The 14,828-nt window shown below is 38.9% G+C and overlaps 1 long non-coding RNA gene across 1 annotated transcript; it reads left to right on the top strand.

The window, feature by feature from the left end:
- Positions 1-7,135: 7,135 nt before the first annotated feature.
- On the top strand, positions 7,136-13,793 carry LOC134911299 (uncharacterized). The gene is made up of 3 exons (XR_010176461.1): positions 7,136-7,319; positions 7,612-7,702; positions 12,739-13,793. It is a non-coding gene; the product is annotated as an uncharacterized LOC134911299 (long non-coding RNA).
- Positions 13,794-14,828: the final 1,035 nt, after the last annotated feature.

The raw sequence follows: 14,828 nt of genomic DNA, 5'->3' as shown, positions 1-14,828 counted from the left end.
AAGTTCTCATCTCAATTACAGTCCTTGAGTACAATGCTTACCTCTGCATATAGGCGGTATGTTCAACATGACACCCCCACCCATAAAGAGGCTTATCTTTCAGCTAAACTTATTTATGACACATTCCTCATGGAACGAGCTCAATTGTCCTATGACTATCAACGTAACAGATTTCATAGATGGGGCAATAAATCAGGCAAATTATTCGCCAATCTCTTCAAAGGTCCTAAATCCCGCAGATGGGTAAATACAATCAATAGCTCGGGTTCACTGAGTACTGACCCAAAATTATCTGCACTGAATTTAGAGACTTTTATCGATCTCTGTACACCAAAGGCCCTGACGACTCGATGGCCAACCACTCTTTTCTGGAGGAGGCTGCTCTCCCTGTTTTGACTCAGGAGGAGAGAGATTCTCTAGAGAGCCCGATTACGGTTGAGGAGGTTGTTGATGTCATTAAGACCCTACCGAATAATAAAAGTCCAGGTCCTGATGGCTTTGGTGCACAGTTTTATAAAATGCTTCGAGATGAGCTGGCTCCCACCCTCATGTCTCTCTACAATCATAACCTTACCTCCAAACAAACTCCAATTAGATTTAATGAGGCCACGATCATAGTCATAGTGAAACCAGGAAAGGATCCTTCCCTTCCAGGCTCCTACAGGCTGATTTCCCTTCTCAACCAGGACTTTAAAATCCTTACGAAATTAATGGCCAATAGATTGCAACTCTGTCTCTCTCGTATTATATCGCCTGCGCAGCTGGGCTTCATTAAGCATAGACAATCCGTACAGGGTATCAGGAGTTTTGTCACATCAGCAATCTGGTGATAAATTGTGTGGCCTTGTCGACTCCCTTTATGACAGCCCTACTGTGCAGGTGATAGTCAACAACATTTCCTCACCTTCCTTTATCCTCGAAAGAGGGACCAGACAGGGATGCCCACTCTCCCCCCTCCTTTTTAACCTGGCTCTTGAGCCCTTCATACGTTATATCCTCAATCTCTCTGATTTCCGAGGTATTAGGATTGGCAACAGAGAGATCAAACTGATGGCGTTCGCAGATGATATTCTTCTCTTTACCTCCAATCCGAGACAGTCAGTCATGGCATTGCAGAACGCCATTACCCGCTTTTCCTCCTTTGCAGGATTCTCGATTAATTTTGACAAATCAGAGGCTTTGGCTATTTTTCCCCAGATTGCTACGGGTTGGGCACTCCCTTTCCATTTCGATGGGCTCCCACCCATATCACATATCTCGGGGTCCTTCTTTCCTCTGACCCTGCTCGTCTGTACTCTGACAACGTTCACCCTATTCTCACTAAACTCCAAACGGAATTGGCGCTGTGGCAAAAACTACCCCTCAATCTTATGGGCCGCTAAATCTGCTGGTTATAGAGCAATATAGATAGATAATAGATATATAATAGAGCTTGCCTTCTTCATTTTGCTATGGACTGGCTCAACGGTACGTCTTTCTTTACCGATTCGCTGATTGACTCCCAACTCTGTGCTCCTTTGTCTCTTAGCTCTGTTCTACATGCATCCAAATCTGATTTGTCGTCTCTTTTTCTAGACAATATACTCCTAACCTCTACTGTTATGGCATGGAGATTGTCTAGGAAATCTCTAAAGTTACAGTACACTCACTCCTTATTTCTTCCCTTAGTTCGGAACCCACATTTTCAACTGGGTCAGGCCTCTTTTACCTTCACTGCTTGGCACGCTGCAGGAATTATGCGAGTTGGTGACCTTCTCGACTCTTGGAAAAAATGACTCACTTTTGCTGACGTACTAACCAAATATGACATTAACCCTAGTCACGGCTTCTACTTTTTTCAGGCCTCACATTATGTACATTCAGTCCTTTCCCATCTTTGTGCTTCAGACTTTTTTAACAGCCTGGATACGCTTCTGCGCTCTGGGACATGCTCCATCTCATCTATATACACCCGCATTCGGGTGGAGCATGTCTCCGCTACTGACTTGTCCGAAGTACTAACATGGTCCTCTCAAATTCCCTCCATGTCCCCAGAGGCCATGATGGACAGTTTTACAACCTCCCTCAAACTCATCCCGGCCAGCTTATAACAAGAAATGTCCTATAAAATTTTACATAGAGCCTATATCTCTCCAAAGAGGAGTCATTTGATGGGTATATCTGAATCAGCGAAATGCTTGAAATGCTCTGCACCAGTAACTTACCTAATGCGTTGCTTTTGGCATTGCCCCCTCATCCGAAAGTTTTGGCCTGAGCTACAAACATATGGTGCCTCCGAGTTGAATCTACACTTTCAATGCACTGCCTTTTGGGCTCTCTTTGGTCATATGCTAGATCAACCCGCACATCCCTTTCAGGATACAAAATTGAAAGTGATTCTTTCAGCGGTAGGCAGGAAAGCTATACTCCAGCAATGGATCTCCGATACTCCCCCCACACTGCCACTAGCTACCTCCAGACTACTCTTCCTATTCACGATGGACTGGCTGGAAATGACTCTAAATAAAGAAATACTAACTCCCACATTGTTTCACTGTTGGAGACGATTCATTAATCGTCTGCCCACTCTGACTAACTTGGCTATTAAGCAGAGCTTTCAATGTACCACATGGTATGGTCACCAACTCCTGTCTAATAACCCTCCCATCTCTCTCCCATAAATTAATAATTCTCTTCACTTCTCTGTTTTTTCTACTTTTCTCTTTTCACTGTCACACTACCTATGGAAGCCTCTCTTAGCCTTTCTTGCCTCCCCCCTCTACACCTTTACTATGCATCTCCGATGTCTACATGCTTTCTTTCGCTCTGATGATGTCTCCATGGATGGGTCGGCGGTCCCCTTGCCCTGGCAGGTACTGTTTTTTCTATGTTTTTCTCTCTCTCTTTTTTTTTTTTTTCCTTCTCCACTGGGGAGGACGTATCAACATGTTGTATTGTTTATACTGTTTGTATTTTTGTTTCTGCATCTGATTGACGAACGATATCTCTGTGGACTGGCTTTTCCATAATTATTGTAATTGTTTTGTCTACTGTTCTGATATTGTATACTAGAAAATGGGAAAAGTGAGGTTTTCTCCCAGGCCCCGATACCCACAGGACTAAAAGATCTTTGTTGCAATTTATCTCTGTATTAGGTTGGGTCCTATGTTTACTTCTGATATTAATTGTTATATTCTTTTTTTCTTAAACCTCAATAAAATTAATATTGGAAAAAAACAAATGTAATCCCATCAAAAACTCAGGATTCTCTAATAGTTACATCAATTTGTAAACTGTCAAAACATTGCATAGGTACAGTATTACACAGATGTGAGTTTCGCATCTGAGCATACCTGCTGCCAAATTCTTAAGCGTACTCCGTGACCAAGCGTACCTGTGTACTTGCACCACTGCTTATTTGTCACATTTTGTAGGAGGGCATGCATAAGTTGTTCAGCAGGGTGGTCCATATACAGTAAATGGTCAGTAACGTAATCCATTTGTGCACTAACTGGTTTGTTTGACCTTGCCTAGTCTTCTAAGTTTATTGTAATATCACTGCTCTGATTTTCACCCTTGCTTGGTTTGATCTTTCCCTTGCCTCAAGGGTTTATACTATACTGAACAGTAAATACCATTAACTCCTTGCAAAAATCCAGGGAGCAACAGATGACCATATTCAGGAGAAAGCACTGCTCAACAAAAAAGGTGAAAATTTACACTAATTGTAATGAGAACACATTGTAAACACAATGAGATGCTGTCAAAAAGTGCCTACATAAATGTATGTGTTTATCACATGTTTGGTCTGAACAAGATGATTGCTTCCTGCTTTGGATACAGTGGTTGCTGGGAAACAGAAAAAATAGGTAACAAAATTCCTCTTAAGAATTAAGCAGATGTCATGAAGCCGTGCCTGTCCATTTCTGACTCACAGCACTCTGTTTATTAAATGAGTACAATAAGGACAGGAGTTAAGAATCAATGTGCCAAACTGAGTGTCAAAATTTGAGTGCGACAAAGGTAACTGATTTTTATTATGGAAAACCATATAATTAGTGTTGCCTTGTGTCACTGTGTGAGCATTTAGTAATCAAACTTACTTAGTATTTGATGCATTTAGTTTTGCATGCACGTATGTGTTTTACTATTTTAAATTAAATGCTATGCACACTATATTTTACATTATTACATTTATTACATATTACATTTTATATATTGATTTTGCTGTGTTAAAGATTTTTTTCAACATTAGTAGACTATCATACAACAAAAACTGGAATGGAACTGAATTTCTTAAGTAGTTATTGTAATATATTGTGATACACTATACTGTTGTCAGCGGGGATGCCAGCGGTCACATGACTGACACCAACATCCCAACAATTAGAATGCTGACAGGGGACAGGGTAATTATTTTACCCGTCCCCTAACCCTGGGGTGGTGGCTAGGGCTATGATTCAGGGGTGGCAGCTAGGGATAAGACATCAGGGGTGGCAGCTAGTAGTAACACCCCTTTCTATTGCCTAACCATAACCCCACCCACAAGCCCTAACCATCACCCTGATACTTACCTTTGGGATGTCTGCGGTCAGTGTTTGGGTGCCGGGATTCCGAGTGGTGTCGGGATTCCGGCGTTGTTCACATATCCGCCAGAATCCCAGCCACCGGGATGCTAACCACATACCAAACACACACACACACACACACACACACACACACACACACACACACACACACACACACACATATATATACAGTGTATATTGTGTCTCCCATATTCAGAATGCATGGGACTAGAGATATTCTGGATATTAGATTTCTCCATATTTTGGAATATTGGCATACCATAATGAGATGCCTTGGGGAAGGGCCCTAAGCCTAAACCTAGAATGAATTTTGGTTTCATATATGCTTTATACACACAGCCTGAAGGTAATGTTATATACTTTTTTTAAAATTCTGTGTATTATGCAGTTTGTGTCCGTACACAAAATTTATTTAGCTTTTTTATACACCTTAAAAACATAGTCTGAATGTCATTTTATACAATATTTTACAAAATGTTCAACAATTCTGTGAATTAAACAAATTTTGTGTGCATTGCACCAACAGAAAGCAAATATGTCATTATCTTATTCATGTAAAAATTTCTATATTTCGGAATATTCTGTATTTCAGAATTCTGGATATTGGAGGAGACTCAACCTGTGAATATATATATATATATATATATATATATATATATATATATACAAGTTGAGCTCGGCACTTCTCCGCATTAATGAAAATACCTTTGCCCGTTGCCTTCCGCTTGAAGGAGACCTCTGCAGCTTCCTTATAGAGACTAGCGTGTACGGCGGCACTCAGGACAATGAAGACAGGACAAACAGCCTCTGTAGCCAACATTTTTCTCTTTTTCGTCAGGGCATAAAAAACAAGCATGTACTCACCCTATTTAAGTGCTCACCATTCACCACACTCTCCAGTGCCGCCGGGATATCTTCCGGAATGCCGTGCGCACTTTAATGACGTCACCGAGTGCAACCCGTCACCATGGTAACAATACACAGAACATATAGACATAACAATCTAACAGGGTATTCCAAATGCATGATCAACAACAGAGTTTCTATTCAGTATTAATAAACAATATACCTCTACAAGTAGAGACCACAAGGCACATTGTAATAATAATATAGAAATAAACAGAACACAGCACACGGCCGCTATCAAAAAATGAAGGCAGTACATAACTGGCTGGACAAAAGGTTACATCTAATGGGCAGCAACACCTTGTTTATCAAAGGAAACAGTTCAGACCACTACTCTCATTTAGACCTCTAGGACTAATAGTGTCCAGTAAGAAGATCCATTTAGCTTCGCGCTGCAACAGCAGCTAAGACCTATTACCCCCCCCTAGATAATGGGGGAATGTGGTCAATGATAATGTGTTTAAGGGAAGTTGGTGAGTGACCAGCCATAGCAAAATGCTGGGCCACGGGTTGTTCACTCTTACCAGACAACACTGCTTCACGAATTGCATACCTGTGTTGCCCCATTCTGACCTTGAATTCACACTCGGTCTTGCCGATATAATATTTACCACATGGGCAAATCAATGCATAAACAACAAACCTTGAAGAACAAGTCACAAAATGCTGGATCCTAAATGTTTTGTTTAAAAAAGGATGCTTAATAGTGTTTCCTGTCAGCATATAACTGCAGGTCGCACACCCAAGACACTTAAAGCATCCTATTTTATGATTACCAAACACCGAAGAGATATTACGCTTACCAAAATCAGTAATGTCGGTATGAACCACAAAGTCACGTATATTCCTGCCTCTAGAGTGACTACACATAATACATTTATTTTTAAGGCCCACCAGCTCCTTATCAGATGATATAATGGGCCAATACATCTGAACAGCCTTTCTGACCTTTTGACTAGCCACATTGTATCTAGTTGGCCAGATAATTTGATTAGTAATAGACTTAGCCCCTTTAGACATCAGTGTGCTTGATCTAGGTTTAGCTAAAACTCTGTTTTATTTCTATCAACTCTTCTCTTTTGTAGCCCCTAGCTACAAATTTATCAATCATCATATCAAGTCATGCATCTGCCTCTGCATCATTGCTCCATATGCGATTTACGCGCAAAAATTGAGAAAAAGGCAACCACCTGCGAGTTGGTAGAGGGTGGTGGCTAGAGGACAGCAACATAGAATTGCGGTCAGTGGATTTAACGAAAAGAGAAGTTTTAAGGCCACCATTAGCCTTCTCTATTCTGACATCCAAAAATCGATAACAACAGGGTCAATCTTGCAAACTATTTTGACTGGGCTAGCGCTGAGAATTTGGGATTCAATCACTGCATTAAGACTTTCATAACTGCCCAACCAAAACAGAAGCATGTCATCAATATATCTAGAATAATTAAATACATTTGCAGCCACCTCTGGATTGGCAAAAAAATATATCATTCTCTACTGCTAGCATATAGGCATACGCGTACAATGGGGCCACAGAGGACCCCATCGCACAGCCTGCTAGCTGTAGGTAATGTTTACCATCATAATAGAAATAGTTGTTACACAACACCATCTCCAAAAGCTCACAAAAAAATTCACAACAGGCCCCTTGTACCATATATTGTTGGTAATAAGATGTCTTGTTGCAGCTATCCCCTCACTATGTGGGATACACGTGTACAAGGAGCTGACGTCAATACTGGAAAGCAACATATCTGATGGAACAACTTCAATCTTATTAAGCTGCAAAAGTAAAGCCGTGGTATTCTTCAGGATATATTGTGCATTCTGGATACATGGCTGAAGGTACGTATCTAGATATATTGAGACAGATTGAAAAATGGATCCCCGGGCAGAAATTGTAGGCCTGCCTTGTGGGTGCATACGGTCTTTATGTACCTTTGGAATTGTATACAGAATAGGTTTAATGGGATGCTCAGTAATCAGCAAACAAGCTTTGTCAATAGAAATAAAACAATTTTCTGCAGATAGAAGCAAAAATGTATCAAGTGGTTTTTTGTACTTGACAGTAGGATCACAGGGTAACAAACGATAGGTACCACTATCTGACAATTGACAAACTATTTCTTTTTTATAGTCCTCAAGATCCTGGATTACAATCGAGCCGCCTTTATCCGCGGCTCGAATTACAGTGTGAGAGCGTGGTGAATGGTGAGCACTTAAATAGGGTGAGTACATGCTTGTTTTTTATGCCCTGATGAAAAAGAGAAATCTTTGAAACATTGGCTATAGAGGCTGTTTGTCCTGTCTTCATTGTCCTGAGTGCCGCTGTACATGCTAGTCTATATATATATATATATATATATATATATATATATATATATAAAAAGGGCATTCGGCACTCCTATGTGATGAAATCAATCAGCCTGCCGGGTGCCATCCAAACGTGGAATAGTATACAAATGAGCAAGTAGGCGGCACTCACGGACTTCTCAGAAATAACACTCGAGATCACTCAAGGTTGGAAGCTTAACGTTTTGGTTTATTAAACCGTCATCAGAAGTAAAAAATACAGTATAACACAGTCTTACCTTTATACATGTTACAAACACCACCTGTGTCACGTCCTCGGCGCACCCGCCGGGACCACCTTCCGGTTGCGTCATCATACTGGGACACTGTTGCCCTGACGACGGCGCAATGCCGGCTAACGTGCTCTACCCATCACCATGACAATCTTAAAAACAAAACAAAACAGCAGAAGCTATATAACCGATACACGCATACCGCTATGTAACAAATGCAGACATAAATATCAGCATGAATATAGACATTGCAAGATATACAATCAGATCAAGTTCATAATCATTGAACTAATAAAGCGTTCAAAAGAGAATCAGGTAAAATACATACATATTACAAAAAGCATGTCAGAGATAAAGTCTCATTTAGGCCGTTTGGAGACACCGTATTTAATCGGTGAATCCAGCGGGCCTCTTTTTGTAATAGTGCCCTATGACGGTCACCTCCACGCTTGGAGAATGGAACCTGCTCCAGCATTTTATATCTAAGGGTGGCTAGCCCATGATGATGCAGTTTAAAGTGCTTTGCCACTGGCTGATCAATACTCTTCCCTTCTAGGATTTGCTTAATTGCACTTCTGTGCTGTGACATACGTTCTTTAAATTGACAGCTAGTTTTACCTATATAGAATAGGCCACATGGACACCTAATGCAGTATACAACAAATTTGCTAGTACACGTCAAAATTTGTTTAATTTTAATCCTTTTCCCTGTGTGAGGATGTATCACATAATCACCAGTCTCGAGGTAAAGGCAAGTAGTGTATCCTGTGCACTTATAATTGCCTGGTTTTCTAGCTAGAAAAGTACTGGCATTAGCTGTTGCCAATGGGGAGATATCATTATGTACTACCATATCCCTGATGTTAGTCCCTCGCCTATAGCAAGGCATGAATCTACTGGATTTCAAACTCGTCAAGTCAGGATCTGACTGGATGACTGGCCATATTCTCTTGGCCGTTCTAGTCAGATTATGACTAACTGTGGTGAAATTGGTCACACAGGTAACCACATTAGTGGAGGTGTCACTGTGACTATTCTTAGGTACAGGAACTCTGGGCTGTGCCATAGCTTTAGCCCTAGCTGACTGGAGCAATTTGTTCTTATAACCTCTCTCCTAGAATCGTTTGGTCATGAGGTCCATTTGGATCTTTTCATCTGCCAAATCACTGCAAATGCGATGAATGCGCAGAAATTGGGAATATGGCAAACCATTCCTCAATGCCTTGGGGTGGTGACTCGAGGACAACAAAAGACTATTAACGTCTGTAGGTTTACTGTAAACCGAGGTCATGAACCTACCTTCGGTCAGAGTAATCCTAACGTCCAAAAAATTAATGCTGACAGGCTGAATGTCGAAAGTGAACTTAATTGATTCATCACTCTGATTGACAACTTGCATCATCTCTATAAAACCCTCTCGTGTACCGGTCCATAGGATGAACACGTCATCTATGTACCGTGTAAACATGGCTATATATGACCTAAAGTTGTCTCTAGAAAAGAATAGGTTCTGCTCAACACCGAACATAAACGAATTGGCATATGCCGGTGCTGTGCAAGAACCCATGGCGCAGCCCTGCACTTGTCTGAAAAACTCGTTGTTAAATAGAAAATAATTCCTTTGAAGCGTTAGCTCCAATAATGACAAAAAGAAAGTGATGTCGGGACCTGTATAGTACGAGCTAGATATAAAATGCTGGAGCAGGTTCCATTCTCCAAGCGTGGAGGTGCCCGTCATAGGGCACTATTACAAAAAAAGGCCCGCTGGATTCACCGATTAAATACGGTGTCTCCAAACGGCCTAAATGAGACTTTATCTCTGACATGCTTTTGTAATATGTATGTATTTTACCTGATTCTCTTTTGAACGCTTTATTAGTTCAATGATTATGAACTTGATCTGATTGTATATCTTGCAATGTCTATATTTATGCTGATATTTATGTCTGCATTTGTTACATAGCGGTATGCGTGTATCGGTTATGCAGCTTCTCCTGTTTTGTTTTTAAGATTGTCATGGTGATGGGTAGAGCACGTTAGCCGGCATTGCGCCGTCGTCAGGGCAACAGTGTCCCAGTATGATGACGCAACCGGAAGGTGGTCCCGGCGGGTGCGCCGAGGACGTGACACAGGTGGTGTTTGTAACATGTATAAAGGTAAGACTGTGTTATACTGTATTTTTTACTTCTGATGACGGTTTAATAAACCGAAACGTTAAGCTTCCAACCTTGAGTGATCTCGAGTGTTATTTCTGAGAAGTCCGTGAGTGCCGCCTACTTGCTCATTTGTATATATATATATATATATATATATATATATATATATGGTTTGAGCAGTGGGGGTACGGCGCCACAGGTGGATGTGAGAAGATAAAATAATATAGTGAAATACTTTAATAAAAGACACTCCTTTATAGATATAAGGTGTCAGCTAGCCCCTAAATACTAGGCAGGGATAAGCTGCCTTTAGAGTTTAAAATTTGGGAAAAGGGGAGGATAGGTGTATCTGCGACTAGCAGTGTCTAATATATTGATATAAAAATGAAGAATATTAGGATATGGTTTATATAAAAAAAACACAATATTTATTTATACAATTTAAAACATGATGTTGGATAAAAAGTATATGGAGAGTAAAAGCCTAAAAAATTTTTTTTATAAAAATTACAAGGTACAAAAAAGAAAAAAATGACTGAATGGCTATGTGCAATTTAGCTAGAACCCAGGATAAAAAATTCATTAATCTAAAACCTATAATATAAAACTGATATATATACGCGTTTCGTCCTTCAGACTTCATCACCCCTTGATGAAGTCTGAAGGACGAAACGCGTTGGATGTACCTCTACTGACTCTCCATCTCTAAAGATAAGCACCACTCTCTTATCTCTAATATATATATCAGTTTTATATTATAGGTTTTAGATTAATGAATTTTTTATCCTGGGTTCTAGCTAAATTGCACATAGCCATTCAGTCATTTTTTTCTTTTTTGTACCTTGTAATTTTTATAAAAAAAGTTTTTTTAGGCTTTTACTCTCCATATACTTTTTATCCAACATCATGTTTTAAATTGTATAAATAAATATTGTGTTTTTTTTATATAAACCGTATCCTAATATTCTTCATTTTTATATCAATATATTAGACACTGCTAGTCGCAGATACCCCTATCCTCCCCTTTTCCCAAAATATATATATATATATATATATATATATCTAAACAACAATAACCCAATCTCGCGCTATATAAGATTTGGCAGCACCTCATAAGAAAATCTCCCTGCTAGTGGGAGATAGACAAAGATAATAAAATAAAACAAAGTATTCAGAGGGCGCACTCTGACATTAACTCCAGATATTGGAAACCAGCATGAACCGAATAGCAATATTTTTAAATCAAGCATTAAAATATTAAAATCATACAGAAGTACAATAGTTCATAAGCACATTATTCATTTGTACATATGTGGCACTTCATAAATACTTTCATAAACCCTTATATATATATATTTATATTTCAATGTGTGTCTGGCACTCCCAATAATCATATTACAACTGGACCCGGTGCCTTCACCAAATAGGTTACATACATTATAGCAGCAGGTGGCGGCACTCGCGACACACTGGTTAAGAGAAATAATCACACAACCACCATAGTCTGGATCCAGACTATGGTGGTCGTGTGATTATTTCTCTTATCCAGTGAGCCGCGAGTGCTGCCCCCTGCTGCTATAACATATATATACTATATATATATATATATACAAATAGAGAATTCAGCACTCACCATAGCAAGCTCACTTGTCCTCACAACATCAATAACTGTATCACATATAATATAACTGCAAATATGTCGGCTGTGTCAGGTGACTAGTATGCCTTTTAAAAGCCACTAGATATATGGCAGGCATACATTAAACTTAGTGGACATATTTGCAGTTATATTATATGTGATACAGTTGCCAGGTTTTAATTCTTAAGGCTTTGTGATAGTGTAGGACCTGCATGAAGATGGGGTACCGTGGAGCGGTATGCAGGCTTCCGTGCATTGGCCAATTCACTAACTAAACCCCCATCATTTATTTATTGATGTTGTGAGGACAAGTGAGCTTGCTATGGTGAGTGCTGAATTCTCTATTTGTATGTATTTGGGCAGGTGGCCATGGGCTGCATGCACCCCACCCTATGAGTGGTGAGTGCAGACACTGCACCCCGCTTCTGGGGTGGCGAGTGCTGTGGTTTTCTATATTTGTTTGTATACTATATATATATATATATATATATATATGAACAAGCCCTATTGTGGCCACAAACAGGAGCTAAATTATACATGTTAATATATTCTAGAGTCAGGTTAATAGTTTATTTGGGCTTTAATATTTCCAAAGACTTTATAAAGTCTATGTGCCACAGTCTGTATGTACAGTATAATATATTATGTGTATATGTTTGTTGTAGATATAGTGTTTACTGAAAGATTAGCCCTGGAATAGATCTGCAGGCAATCAGCACTATGTGGCTTTGCACCAAAGATGATTGACACTCACCCTTTAGTCAGACAATTGAAGTTCCTAAAACCTTGTGTGAAGCTTCATGGGTATGTAGTCATGTGGATATGTGTTGCATATTAGTGTTAAATATTTATTATTATTATTATTATTATTATTATTATTGTAGTCCGGCAGTTTGGAACATGAATCAACAAATGCCTCTGGTCATCCTACTAATGCCTCTGGCTACACAAATGAAGAATCAACCATTGCCTATGAAAGAGCTGCACCGAGAGAATCTGGACTATTGACTGATGAGCCACATACGTCAACATTAAAAGCAAAATTCCATCTCCTAATGTCCATGTTTCTAATCCATTGACAGGTCACCCACAGAGACAAAACAAGGTTGAGAACCATAAACATTGATATCCATACAACTATTCTTATGATATTACTGTTGTTTAAAAACAAACACAGCAGCAAAGCTGCATTGAAAAGCAAAGTGTTGCAGCATTGCAATCAGCAGATGAAGATGAGACCTACTTCTTTGTATAAGATATTCCATGACCATTTACTCAAGTGGAACATTTCATAATGGAAACCGAGTGCTCCTTTTGCTCCTCTAGTTTATCCAGTATACAAAATACAGTTATTTCCACAACTCCAAACCATCTTCCTTATGGCCTCAATTTTTTACACAGGGTGAATGAAATGAACCACCTTTAACTGACAAAAGCAACTATGAAAAGCAATTTAAGACAAATCACTTTGTAGATTAGTAATTTAGTCCCAATGTCAACCTTAATCATTTAACCATGCTCTACGTTTGTTAAGAAAAATTCAGGAATTTTAGTAAACTCAAACAAATATGTTTAGTAACCACAGTTATTCTAAAACCACCAGGGAATACAACCAAGATTGCTACCTTATTGTGCTTTGTGATTATTGGTGGAAATAAAATTACGGAATTTCCTTCTTCCTGGTTCATGTCATGTTCTAGCCAGTTAAGTGTATAAACGGATGTGAAAATAAAATTCAGCTGAACTATATTCCAATTCCCTCATTTTTACAATGTTAGGCCCATGGATAAACAGCTCCAGGGAGATTTCAGCAACGCTATGTTCAATTAAAACCTTACATCACCAAGTTATTACTATCTGCTGTAATTTGCATCTTCAAATATGTTTTTTTTAATGTTTACATGCCCTGGCAAACACTGCAATCTTTTGAAATCTTGAACTTTTTTGGTAAGCAACATACTTAATTGAGTTTGTATATTTCATATATTGTGAGTTTATCCCAAAGCTTCTTACCATGCAATGCTATGGGCAATCAAAAATCTGTTTCTCCAAATGATTATTATCAGATGTAATACGCACGTTCAATATTTTGTGTATATATTTGAACTATTTTTAATATTTTGCTCTTTAAGTAAACAAATAGAACCAGTACATTTTATATAAAGTTATGAACTAAATAGCCCCAGGAAAATTCCACCAGTTATGAGGAATCAAAACCTTCTACGTCTATGTGTGTGGGAAAATTATGACAAACTTCACTTTGTACATTGTAGGTCTCATTTAGACTTGGATACATTTTCACACTGAATGTAAGAAGTAAAATATGTATGAAAATATAAAATACATCAGCATTGATATGTTGAATATCCAAAAAATGTGCCCAACTGAATAAAAAATTATAGTATTTGTGCAAGGGATACGTTGGGCTTGCATGTGTGTACCTTACTACCTTTATGCCTAATTACAGAACAAAGATGCAGATTGATGGTGTTACTTGCCATTAATAAAGTTACATTAGTCTATTTCTAAAAATGTGAAAATCATCATTCCTATACAAAATATAATTAAATATAAACATCCACAAATCTATTTGTTTACTCCTTTTAAAATTCAATGGGAATCTTCTTTCCAAAACAGTCTAAATGGAAATGACAAATGAGTAATGCAAACAGGCAGATGCAGTTCGATATAATATGGTACAGACACTAGTGAATTAAGAACTATTAGCTGTAGAGGTCATTATACAACCAGTCAGAAGCAATTTGGTTGTACTGCTGATGGTCATCAATGCATGTCTATTCATCTGCTCTTAACCTCAAGAGATTTACAGTACCTACAAGACTATGCTTCTACTGTATGTCTTCTTATGTTGCACTTACATTAACACACCCATGTTAGGCTTGCCTGCTTAAAAGGATTCATATCTATGATACACAAAAATATAGGAGAAAGTGGGGTAACATGAGCCAGTGGG

This window comes from Pseudophryne corroboree, chromosome 4 (genome assembly GCF_028390025.1).
Source record: "Pseudophryne corroboree isolate aPseCor3 chromosome 4, aPseCor3.hap2, whole genome shotgun sequence".
NCBI lineage: Eukaryota > Metazoa > Chordata > Amphibia > Anura > Myobatrachidae > Pseudophryne > Pseudophryne corroboree.
Note: the sequence above shows the minus strand (reverse complement) of the source record. Positions and strands in the feature narration are given on the sequence as shown.